Source organism: Procambarus clarkii, chromosome 17, assembly GCF_040958095.1.
Source record: "Procambarus clarkii isolate CNS0578487 chromosome 17, FALCON_Pclarkii_2.0, whole genome shotgun sequence".
Lineage (NCBI taxonomy): Eukaryota > Metazoa > Arthropoda > Malacostraca > Decapoda > Cambaridae > Procambarus > Procambarus clarkii.
The window spans coordinates 16,079,904-16,093,195 of record NC_091166.1 but is presented as its reverse complement, the minus strand read 5'-3'; the positions used below and the strand labels follow the sequence as shown (position 1 = coordinate 16,093,195).

Below are 13,292 nucleotides of genomic sequence, written 5' to 3'. Positions count from 1 at the left end.
ACCACCATCCTCCAAGATGCACCCTCCTCAATAACTGCCCAACTCATTGAATCACGCAACCCTCATGCTCTTGTACATGCACAAAACCCCACCAGCACCCCATCAAAACCTAAAAATTCATAAAGATCATACAGTTTAATGTGCGGGCATATTTCAACATTAGACACATGGTGTCAGATTTTATTGAGATCGAGAGACCTGATGTGCTATTATTAAATAGCACATACATCACGAACTCATATAAAATCAAACATTATGGCTACACCTCTTACCAGTCACCAGATGAAGCACATGAAGGAGTTGCAATACTCATCCGTTCTTCATACAAACACGAACTCTTACACACTCATTGGCTTCACAAACATTTCCTAGCCATTAAAGTTCATACACAAATGGGGTCTCTCATCATCTGCACAACCTACACCCGTCCTAACACCGACATTCCCATGCAAGATTTCATAACTCTCTTCAACAACTCTCACTTGCCTGTTTTTCTGCTTGCAGACCTCAATGCACAACACCCTACATTCCACCACAATACCACAAATCAGCATGGCAGACAGCTTCACCAAATATACACCCAAAAACATCTATTCTTTCTTGGCCCTGATTTCCCCACTTGTTTCACACATACAGGTTCTGGCCGGCCTGATCTCATATTCACCAACAGACACGGCAGCAACTTGCAACACTTCATTTCACCAGGGCCCATTACGGGCTCTGATCATATTCCCTTAATTCTCACAGTCTCCACAAATCCTATTCTCATCCCCAGCACTCCCCAATTCTCATACCATAGGGCAAACTGGGACATGTTCAAACAACACATTGATGACACTGATCTCACTTATGAATACAATGACAAACATCACACTGACATCGACACACAAGCACGCAACATACAAGACACCATCATTCATGCAGCAAACATCTCCATTCCTAAAACAACACACAAACCACATTTCACTTTCACCCCCTCCATTCGCTCCAAACGCCTCTTAGCTTGCTATCACACTAGATTCTTACAAAACATACATCGTCATGGACAAATACTATGGGACCTAACAGCATTAAAAAACCATATCCTTAACAGCCTAGATGAAGATCACACAAAACATTGGAAACACCTTATAGAACAAGCAGAACAATACAGAAAACTGACACCTCAAGAATTCTGGAAACGAATCAAACGATTACAAGGATCAACTCACACACCGTTTAAATACCTTCTACATAATAACAACAAAATCACTGATCCTGAAGCAGTTCTCAACATTTTTAAACACCACTGGGAACAAATCTTTCACCCTCATCCTCCTGAACCATTTGCACGCCCCAACATTGAAATAGTCGAAGACTGGATACACCAAAATAGACAAGCAACTACACCAGACGACCTCATTCACCTTGAAAATCTCAATTCAAACACTGAACTACAGACTCCCCTAACTCTAGCTGATGTCAAGACAGCTCTCATGGGCACTCGTCGTAGAGCCCCTGGTGCGTCTGGCATTGGACATATCCTTCTTAGACAACTCCCTGCTTCTATCATTACTGCTATCACTAACCTATTCAACGCCTCCCTTGCCTCTGGATACTTTCCACTCAACTTTAAGTCTGCCACAGCCGTTCTTATTCCAAAACCTGGGAAACCCCACACTGACCCAAAGAACTATAGACCCATCAGCCTTCTAGAGACACTTGGCAAAGTCTTTGAAAGGCTGATCAACCAGAGACTTAGAACCCACCTTGAACACAATGACTTACTCACTAACAAACAGTTTGGATTTCGGCCTCACCGGTCCACTCACGACGCCTTAAACATCATGACTAACTACCTCAGTATCAATCAGCACCAAAGACTTAAGACTGCACTCATCACTAAGGACGTTGAGAAGGCCTTTGACACTGTTTGGCATGACGGCTTAAAATTCAAACTATGCAACAACTTTAATCTTCCTCTTATCACCACCAAACTTCTTTCGAACTACTTAGACGATAGGACAATGAGAATTAAGTTCCTCCAACAACACTCTGACTACTTCAACTTACACGCCGGTGTTCCCCAAGGCTCTGTTCTTGCCCCAACACTCTACATCCTATACATAAACGACATTCCTGACCCTGTTCATCACACTTCATTAACCATATGTTATGCTGATGATGTCTCTCACCTTGTCACCAGCAACACCATTGATACACTAACAAACAGAGCACAAACAGAACTTGATGTTGTCACTGAGTGGGAGTACAAATGGCGTATAAAAACCAACTCCAGCAAATCTAAAATCACCTACTTTTTCTGTAAAAGAACTATTCGCCCAATTCCTCTCAAACTCTATTCATACACTCAAAATCCTACTTATATCTCTGTATCTCCCTCCTCCACAGTCCTGGGACTCACATTTGATCGACAACTACTCTTTCACACACACATAACACAGAAACATGCAATAGCTCTTCAAGCCATGAAGAAACTATACAGACTTAGATTTGCAAAACCTGACACAAAAATGCACCTTTACAAAGCACTTATTAGACCTCTCCTAACATACGCTCCACTAGCTCTTTCTCTATCTGCACGCACTAACAAAATAAAACTTCAAAGAATACAGAACAGAGCACTAAGATGGGTACTCAACACCCGATGGCAAGAGTTAAATACCAGCCAAAGTCTCCATGAAAGTACTAACATTCCTGCCCTAAATACCTACTGGAAAACTCTATCAGACAAACAAATCGATAGACTACTCACTCATCATGAACAACACATTGATTTTCTCCTACACACTCTCAGACTACCACGAAACAATCATGACCTCTTCTCTACCATCCATGATCCTCTTCCTAACTCTGTATTTCGTTAAACTTTAGCTCTCAACACCCAGCATCCGCTATCATTACATATTCAGCTCTCAACTACCAGCACAAACAATCCGTAAAAAAGTTCAGCCCTGACGCTCTTGAGCCAATCACTGTGATGTTGTGAGTTTGTGATGTCCCGATGTTGTCACTGAAAACACCCGACTGAGTCCCTGCCTCGAAAGCCGCAACCTAACGACACGCAGCTGGGTTTAGCCCTGGCACTTTTTCTCTTACAAATCTTCTTCCTCTCACCCCCCCTTATCTTCTTCTGTCCCCACTTCCAAGCTCGCCCCTATGGGCATCTTCTCCTGTATTATTCTGATTCTGATTCTGGCATTCGTCAATTCGATTCACACAACTTCAACACCATGACTGGACGCGGCAAGGGAGGCAAGGGACTCGGAAAGGGTGGCGCCAAGCGTCATCGTAAGGTGCTACGTGACAACATCCAGGGCATCACCAAGCCCGCTATTCGTCGCTTAGCTCGTCGTGGCGGCGTGAAGCGTATTTCGGGTCTCATCTACGAAGAGACCCGTGGCGTCCTGAAGGTGTTCCTCGAGAACGTCATCCGTGATGCTGTAACCTACACGGAACACGCCAAGAGGAAGACCGTCACTGCCATGGACGTGGTGTACGCTCTGAAGCGCCAGGGTCGTACCCTCTACGGATTCGGCGGATAAGAGCTTGGCTAATCCATCGATTCCACCCACCACCACCTCAAAACGGGACCTAATTAGGTCCCTATACTTTTTTACTGAAGGGCTTAATAGACGATAACATAAATTGTTTTGATATCAGCTAGCACATTGGGTCTTATGAAATCTATTTTTTATCCTCGCATGCTTAAAGGGACTCTGATTGGGGAGGGAGGGGGGGGGGAAGGTTTGTTACGTTATATACTAGCAGAGCAGGATCATTGGTGGGGGGGGGGGTGAGGGGGAGAGAGAGAGAGAGAGAGATCTTTCCCAACTCTTCCTTTTTACATGAGTGAGCTACCCGTTTTATTCATTTTATCCTTCTCAGAGCTGTTTTGATAGTATCCAAATGATGGTAAATGAAAAGGGAGGACACGAATATCTACCCAGAATTCAGGACTGGCAATCGATATGCATGTTTGAGTGCGAATCTTTTTCTCTCTCAACTTAGGTATACGTTTATGTCGTACCTAAAAGCGAGAACCACACTATTGGGACAAGTATGCAAGGCCCAATTTTCCTAACAAGCACAGTTAATTTTGTTATTTTCGAACATTTCTTTCCAAATTGGTTTATCCAATTAACAGTATTATATTAAGATCATGAATTGCTGGGTTAGGTTAGGTTAGGTTAGGTTAGCTTAGCTTAGGTTAGGTTAGGTTAGGTTAGGTTAGGTTAGCTTAGCTTAGCTTGGGTTAGCTTAGGTTAGGTTAGGTTAGCTTAGCTTGGGTTAGCATAGGTTAGGTTAGGTTTGATTACATTTCTATGTTAGATTTAACTCAAATTCAAAACAATTGCAGTCATTCGGCTTGTTAGTCAACTTGCCTCTAATAGGGGCAATTTGTCTAACAAGACTATTTAGTTTTGTGTGCATATATATATATATATATATATATATATATATATATATATATATATATATATATATATATATATATATATATATATATATATATATATATATATATATATATATATTATAGCTTCAAGACTCCGAACCAATATAGAAGCATCAAGAGGAAGTGCTTGTGTTATGGGCCAATAGGCCTTCTGCAGTTACTTCCATTCTTATGTTTTTATTCCCATTGGTTCGTGTTTTATCTTGTGTAAATGTCAATCACCTCACCAAAAACTTTGGTACCATATCACCTCACCCATGTATGTGTGTATATATATATATATATATATATATATATATATATATATATATATATATATATATATATATATATATATATATATATATATATATATATATATATATATATATAATATACAGAGTAAATCTACCCCAAAAGTAATGATTTATTTGTCTACAAAACTAAACTCTTTTTGGAATCATATGAGGCCCCTCCACTGAGGGGGGAGGCCTGGATGTTTATTGTCATGTGTATTCATGCTGCTTGCATGTCGTCGTTTATTTTGCCTTTGTTGTTTTCTTGACAGCTTTCTTTGCCTTGGGTGGTTTGGGAGATTTTGAAGCTCTCTTTATTTTGGGCTTTTTGTTCCCAACAACAAGCTGCTGCTGCTGCTGCTTCTTTTTCAAGGCTGTAGGTGGTTTGTTGCTTGTGGCGGCTTTCTTGGGAGTTACCACGGCCTTCTTTGCTGCTGTAGATGGTTTCTTGGTTGTGGTGGCTTTCTTGGGAGTTAGAACGGCCCTCTTCTCTGCTACGGCCAGCTTGAATGATCCACTAGCTCCACTTCCCTTGGTCTGAACAAGAATGCCGTCAGCCACTGCTTTCTTGAGAAATCTTCGGATGTAAATGGCGATCTTGGCAGCCTCGACTTTGTTGTTGGCAACAACGTACTTCTTGATTGCTTGTAGAGACGAGCCCTTACGGTCTTTGAGTGCTGCGACCGCGGCTAGAACCATTTGACTAGTTTTCGGGTGAGCAACCTGGACGCGAGGTTTCCTGGTGGTGGCCACCACAGCAGCAGCAGCCGCAGCCTTCTTGGTAGGCTTTGCTTCTACCATGATGATGATGAGATAACCAAGGTGATGAGAGACGCTCAGACAGTCACGGGGGAATGATGCTGCCGCCGCTTGAGCCGAACCTATTTATGTGCCGGCACGGTACAGAAGCTGCAACCTGGCAACTCGTCCACCAATCACGACGGTTGGTTTTACGGCTCCGAAACCTGGATCCCATATCTTCTCTAAAATAGAAGCATTTGTTCATGTTCTTTGTAAAAGTATCATAAAGCAGGACAGATGAGACAAATATCATAAAAACTGAAGAGCAGATGAGCACACACATATATGTATTACAAAAGAAAATCCACAAATTCATTAGAAATTGGCAGGGTAGGCTGAGGAAGTAGGTAGATGTAAAATGTCTGTAAATGGCGAAAGAACATAAACCCAAGACTGAATAAACGATGTTAAATATCCATGCCAAGGAGACAAAAATATGTTAGGATACAATTACCATTAAGACACCACAAGAAGGTCCGTATCCTGCCGTGATGACTAAAAAGAGTTGGTTATTAGCCACAATGTGTAGGCAGTCTCATGCCAACGGCCATACCACGTTGAGAACACCGCTTCTCGTCCGATCAGCGAAGTTAAGCAACGTTGGGTTTGGTTAGTACTTGGATGGGTGACCGCCTGGGAACACCAAATGCTGTTGGCAATAATGTTTTTTGTTTTGTTTTGTTTTGTTTCGTTTGTTTTTGTTTGAATGGCTGGCTGGCTGGCTGGCTCCACGGGAAATTCACGGAGTTGTGTGGAATAAGGCCTGGTAAAATGAATTAATATGTATGTCATGTTTAAAACAAACTCGCTTAATATAGTGTGTGAGGCTTTATACAAAAACAAACAACCAAAACAAAACATGTTGTATATATATATATATATATATATATATATATATATATATATATATATATATATATATATATATATAGCTTAATCCGGGTTTGAACTCGCAACTCCAAGAATACGCATCACTTATATACACTTTACCACTGGACCACTGCAGGACACTTGATGCTGAGGTATCAATTTAATGACGTAAATGCCATTTCCACAAATAAATGATAATTTAAAAGTATTTGTATGTACAAATCTTTTCTGTTTAAAAGGCTACAATATCAGTTACTGATATAATTTGTGTTAATGTTTCTATACCCACAGGAAGGCATGTTTTTGCTTATATGTAAGGGGTACGGAGAAGGAATCCACAGACCATCATTCCCCTTCCCCCCCCCCCCCCTCCCACCTACTACCACCACCACCACCACCACCACCACTACTCACCACCAATCACCACCAATCACCACCACCACCAATCACCACCAATCACCACCACCACACCTAACCGAAAACCCCCTAACACATCAACCCTCCCCCCAATCAACAGGCGAAATAATAACCCTCAAATGCCTGCCTGCCTGCCTGCCAGCCAGCCAATACTAACGGTCTTCTCAGAAAGAAAATCTCTTTGTATCTGTATTACTTGATGAAATGTATGATTCTAATAATGAAAATAAATTGTTATGTCGGTTGTATGAGCATAATGACCAATATGCACGTGATATGAATGAATTAAATAGTGTAGTTTTAAGTAATTAGGTTGTAGACACATTAAGCGGATATGATATTTGACGCGTCCAGAACTGGTGATTTTTGGTTTAGTTTTAAATGCACCACCACCACCACCACCACCATTGCTTCCCCAGAGCCTAATTAAGGACCGGTAAAAGGAGTCAATATGTATGTCATCTATAAAACCAAAGAATGAATAAAAACACACACACACACACCTACATAATAGTACTAGGAAGATTGTATGGCATAAAAAAAAAAAAAAAAGTACTCCCATTGGGTCGTTTGAACTCGCGACTTCCAAAACACCAGCCACACACCTTACCACCCAGCCACCATAGAGTTGGTATAATTGTGCAACTTTAGTTATAAAACTAAAGTTCTTATTGTCTCAAATCTTATTGTCTGTTCTATGAAAAGGCATGATGTAAATTATGTATTTTTTGAATGATTGAATTGTAGGCACATTAAGCGGATTCGATATTTGATATATCCAGAAAAGGTGATTTCTGTTCAGTTTTAAAATGCATCACCGTTAACGCTAAAGGACTGGTAAAACGACTCGATGTTTGTCATTTTTAAAATAAACACTAAAACTAGGCCCTTAACATATATAATGTTTGAATATAAATTGAATGCATATAAATACAAAGTGGGAGTGGCTGGCTGGCTGGCTGCCTGCCTGCCTGGCTGGCTGGCTGGCTGGCTGGCTGGTTGGCTGACTGGCTGGCTGCCTGGCTGCCTGGCTGCCTGCCTGCCTGCCTGCCTGCCTGCCTGCCTGCCTGGCTGGCTGGCTGGCTGGCTGGCTGGCTGGCTGGCTGGCTGGCTGGCTGCCCGCCCGCCCGCCCGCCCGCCCGCCCGCCCGCCCGCCCGCCCGCCTGCTTGCCTTGCCTTGCCTTGCCTTGCCTTGCCTTGCCTTGGCTGTCCTGTCCTGTTATTGCCTTGCCTTGCCTTGCCTTGCCTTGCCTTGCCTTGCCCTGCCCTGCCTTGGCTGCAGCTGGCTGGCTGGCCGTAAATCAACTCTTAACAACACCACACCACACCACACCATCACTCATCACCCATCACCCACCACCGGCCCCAGTCTCCCAGCCTCTCTTATATACCCGAGCAGGCCCTTTAAATTATTTGAATTGTTGCACTTCGGCCAATGGCACGATCGCTGCTGCTCAAACATATTCTGGTTCACAAGTATTATAATATATTATATTATATTATATTATATATATATATATATATATATATATATATATATATATATATATATATATATATATATATATATATATATATATTTATTCATGAAACACATTAAAACCTTGATCATTTATTCATTCGTTACGTCTAGTGAAGAATTGCTTTTGTTCATTTGTATGATTAAAAATTGATAGAATATGAATTCCTCGCTTAAAGTAAAATATAAAATATATATTGGATTTATATGATTGGTTAATATTCCAAGTGATGCTGAATATCCCCTATAATTTTGTTTTGTTTGTTTGTTTGTTATGTACACATTCCAAATGAAATCAATATAAATGTTATTATTAATGTTTGAAAGTTGATTGTCTACTTGAATCTCTCTATTAAAGTGTGTGTGGCTCCGGATGGAGCCTGGTTATGGTATTTGTCGTGGTGGGTGGCAGAAGTGCTTACTTCTTCTCTGTCTTCTTTGGCAAAAGAACTGCCTGAATGTTTGGAAGAACACCTCCCTGTGCAATGGTTACGCCAGACAGAAGTTTGTTGAGTTCTTCGTCGTTGCGGATGGCCAACTGCAAGTGACGTGGGATGATACGGGTCTTCTTGTTGTCACGTGCGGCGTTACCGGCGAGCTCCAGAACTTCGGCAGCGAGGTATTCCATGACGGCTGCCAGGTAGACAGGAGCGCCAGCACCGACGCGTTCGGCGTAGTTGCCCTTACGCAGCAGACGGTGAATTCTGCCCACGGGGAACTGAAGTCCGGCCCTGCTGGAGCGAGACTTTGACTTGCCCTTCACTTTGCCTCCCTTGCCGCGTCCTGACATTGCTGCTGCTGTTGTGGGTTTGTGGTGATTTTATGCCGCCCCGCAGATCGAGCTTCGTGTTATATACCCCGCTCAGGATCAAGGGAGCCCGCCACTGACCAATCAGCGCGCTCCGCCACGCGACCCGCTCTGAGCTGAGTCGCGAGCGGGATATAAAAGGAAAGCTCGCCTCGCGCAAAAGTTCATTATTGTATCGCAACGCCAGCCAGCACGAGCATCATCATGCCACCCAAGGCATCTGGAAAGGCTGCCAAGAAGGCCGGAAAGGCCCAGAAGGCCATTGCCAAGGGCGATAAGAAAAAGAAGCGCAGGAGGAAGGAGAGCTACAGCATCTACATCTACAAAGTGCTGAAGCAGGTCCACCCCGACACTGGTATCTCTTCCAAAGCCATGTCGATCATGAACTCGTTCGTGAACGACATCTTCGAGCGCATCGCCGCCGAGGCTTCTCGCCTGGCCCACTACAACAAGCGTTCCACCATTACCAGTCGGGAGATCCAGACGGCTGTAAGGCTCCTGTTGCCCGGAGAACTGGCCAAGCACGCCGTCTCTGAGGGCACTAAGGCCGTCACCAAGTACACCTCCTCCAAGTAAACGGCTTACTTACTGCCCTGTGGTGGTGGCTTGGCCTCAAACCAACAAACTCGGCTCCATTGGAGCCACACTTTAATTTCTAAAGAGATTGTGAGTGTTAGACACCAATACTATTATAACAAAAACCTCTGTCACTGAAAGCAAATAGCTATAAAATGAGAATATTTATGAAACTGTCTGTGTGTGTTTCTCTCTCTCAGTGTCTGTCTGTCTGTCTGTCTGTCTGTCTGTCTGTCTGTCTGTCTGTCTGCCTGCCTGCCTGCCTGTCTGTCTGTCTGTCTGTCTGTCTGTCTGTCTGTCTGTCTGTCTGTCTGTCTTGTCTGTCTTGTCTGTCTGTCTGTGTGTGTCTCTCTCTCTCTCTCTCTCTCTCTCTCTCTCTCTCTCTCTCTCTCTCTCTCTCTCTCTCTCTCTCTCTCTCTCTCTCTCTCTCTCTCTCTCTCTCAACACATATAAGCACTCGGTATCTTTTTTCTAGAGATTAGAGATTCATTGTTATGTTCCACATTAGGATTACTATGCAGGCCACCCTCTTAGGTTTGAAAATGTCAAGAAAACGGTTAATTTAAAATGTCATCTCCTAACTTAACAGATTAAGCCAGAGGACCGAAAACAGAATAAAACAGGACTGGACAGTATATGTCACTTATACAAGCTGCTTTTATTTCTAGTACAGTATGACAATTTTTATTTTGGGGGGGGGGGGTGATCCTTGACAGTGCATAAGAGTGAAAAGCGACGGCGTTTTGTTTGTAAGAGAACAGGTTGTACTACAAATGACTTGATTTATTGATATCACATGTATGTATGACACCTAAATTATGCTAGGAATGTCTGAAATCTCCTTAGAAGGATATTTTGGCCCTGAGAAGGGCCGAGTTTGGTGTATACTAGGGTGGTCGATTTAGCTTATGCACGCTCTCCACGGATACGGCGAGCAAGCTGAATGTCCTTTGGCATGATGGTGACACGCTTGGCGTGGATGGCACAGAGGTTAGTGTCCTCGAAGAGACCGACCAGGTAAGCCTCGGATGCCTCCTGTAAAGCCATGACGGCAGACGACTGGAAGCGAAGATCGGTCTTGAAGTCCTGGGCAATCTCGCGCACCAGACGCTGGAAGGGAAGTTTCCTGATGAGCAACTCGGTGCTCTTCTGGTAACGACGGATCTCACGCAGGGCGACCGTTCCGGGCCTGTAACGGTGAGGCTTCTTCACACCCCCTGTGGCAGGAGCAGACTTGCGTGCTGCCTTGGTGGCCAGCTGCTTACGAGGAGCCTTGCCTCCCGTGGACTTGCGAGCAGTCTGCTTGGTGCGAGCCATGGTGAACAACTGTGGTTTGTGATGGCCGGATTAAACGGATTAAAAAGTCCATAGAGCTGGCAAGCAGGGGATGGAAGAACGGGGCGAGGTTGCAGAAATCTTGAGCAAGGATCTGGAGATGAGGTGAAGAGGGGAGATGAAAGATCGGTGGCCCAACCACCGTGGATTTGAGCTTGATCAGATGAAAGTAGAATTGAGTGGGGTGTCATTTGCAATACACACAGAGGCCGGGAACGCAAGCAGCTGGCAGTGGAGGTTTGATGTCAGATGATGTTAAGTCAGTTCGTTAGGAGTCTTCTTTCTTGTTGATTTCACCAAACTTTGATCGTTGTTCTTTTTTTTGGGCTTGTCGGTCTACGTGATGGCCGGCGCCGAAAAATTTTTGCTTATATACGCCGTCTCGAGGCGCTTGCTCGAGCGCCATTGGCTGCTCGACTCGCCTACGTCACCCCGTTGCCCCTCCCCTCCTTCCTCTGGCTGCAGCCAACAGGCGGCTCACCTCAATCACTATTATCGCTGATTTTGCTCTATTTTTTGGATTTGTGCAAAAGTCATTTCACAGGGACGTGAAACAGACGAGTAGGCAACTGCAGTTTTGAAAGCGTTGTGAGAAAGCCGTGTCTACTCGACCACAAGCGTAAAGTAAGGGCAGGCAGGAGTTGCAATGCTACTAGTACGTCCGCTTGATGGGATATAGTCGGGAAATCGTGCGGGCATTCGTCAATTCGATTCACACAACTTCAACACCATGACTGGACGCGGCAAGGGAGGCAAGGGACTCGGAAAGGGTGGCGCCAAGCGTCATCGTAAGGTGCTACGTGACAACATCCAGGGCATCACCAAGCCCGCTATTCGTCGCTTAGCTCGTCGTGGCGGCGTGAAGCGTATTTCGGGTCTCATCTACGAAGAGACCCGTGGCGTCCTGAAGGTGTTCCTCGAGAACGTCATCCGTGATGCTGTAACCTACACGGAACACGCCAAGAGGAAGACCGTCACTGCCATGGACGTGGTGTACGCTCTGAAGCGCCAGGGTCGTACCCTCTACGGATTCGGCGGATAAGAGCTTGGCTAATCCATCGATTCCACCCACCACCACCTCAAAACGGGACCTAATTAGGTCCCTATACTTTTTTACTGAAGGGCTTAATAGACGATAACATAAATTGTTTTGATATCAGCTAGCACATTGGGTCTTATGAAATCTATTTTTTATCCTCGCATGCTTAAAGGGACTCTGATTGGGGAGGGAGGGGGGGGGGGAAGGTTTGTTACGTTATATACTAGCAGAGCAGGATCATTGGTGGGGGGGGGGGGTGAGGGGGAGAGAGAGAGAGAGAGAGATCTTTCCCAACTCTTCCTTTTTACATGAGTGAGCTACCCGTTTTATTCATTTTATCCTTCTCAGAGCTGTTTTGATAGTATCCAAATGATGGTAAATGAAAAGGGAGGACACGAATATCTACCCAGAATTCAGGACTGGCAATCGATATGCATGTTTGAGTGCGAATCTTTTTCTCTCTCAACTTAGGTATACGTTTATGTCGTACCTAAAAGCGAGAACCACACTATTGGGACAAGTATGCAAGGCCCAATTTTCCTAACAAGCACAGTTAATTTTGTTATTTTCGAACATTTCTTTCCAAATTGGTTTATCCAATTAACAGTATTATATTAAGATCATGAATTGCTGGGTTAGGTTAGGTTAGGTTAGGTTAGGTTAGCTTAGCTTAGGTTAGGTTAGGTTAGGTTAGGTTAGGTTAGCTTAGCTTAGCTTGGGTTAGCTTAGGTTAGGTTAGGTTAGCTTAGCTTGGGTTAGCATAGGTTAGGTTAGGTTTGATTACATTTCTATGTTAGATTTAACTCAAATTCAAAACAATTGCAGTCATTCGGCTTGTTAGTCAACTTGCCTCTAATAGGGGCAATTTGTCTAACAAGACTATTTAGTTTTGTGTGCATATATATATATATATATATATATATATATATATATATATATATATATATATATATATATATTATAGCTTCAAGACTCCGAACCAATATAGAAGCATCAAGAGGAAGTGCTTGTGTTATGGGCCAATAGGCCTTCTGCAGTTACTTCCATTCTTATGTTTTTATTCCCATTGGTTCGTGTTTTATCTTGTGTAAATGTCAATCACCTCACCAAAAACTTTGGTACCATATCACCTCACCCATGTATGTGTGTATATATATATATATATATATATATATATATATATATATATATAT

At 43.5% G+C, this 13,292-nt stretch overlaps 1 non-coding gene across 1 annotated transcript; it reads left to right on the top strand.

Annotated features, from left to right (window-relative positions):
• Window positions 1–6,074: 6,074 nt before the first annotated feature.
• Window positions 6,075–6,193, top strand: LOC138365771 (5S ribosomal RNA). The gene has a single exon (XR_011228990.1). It is a non-coding gene; the product is annotated as a 5S ribosomal RNA (ribosomal RNA).
• Window positions 6,194–13,292: the final 7,099 nt, after the last annotated feature.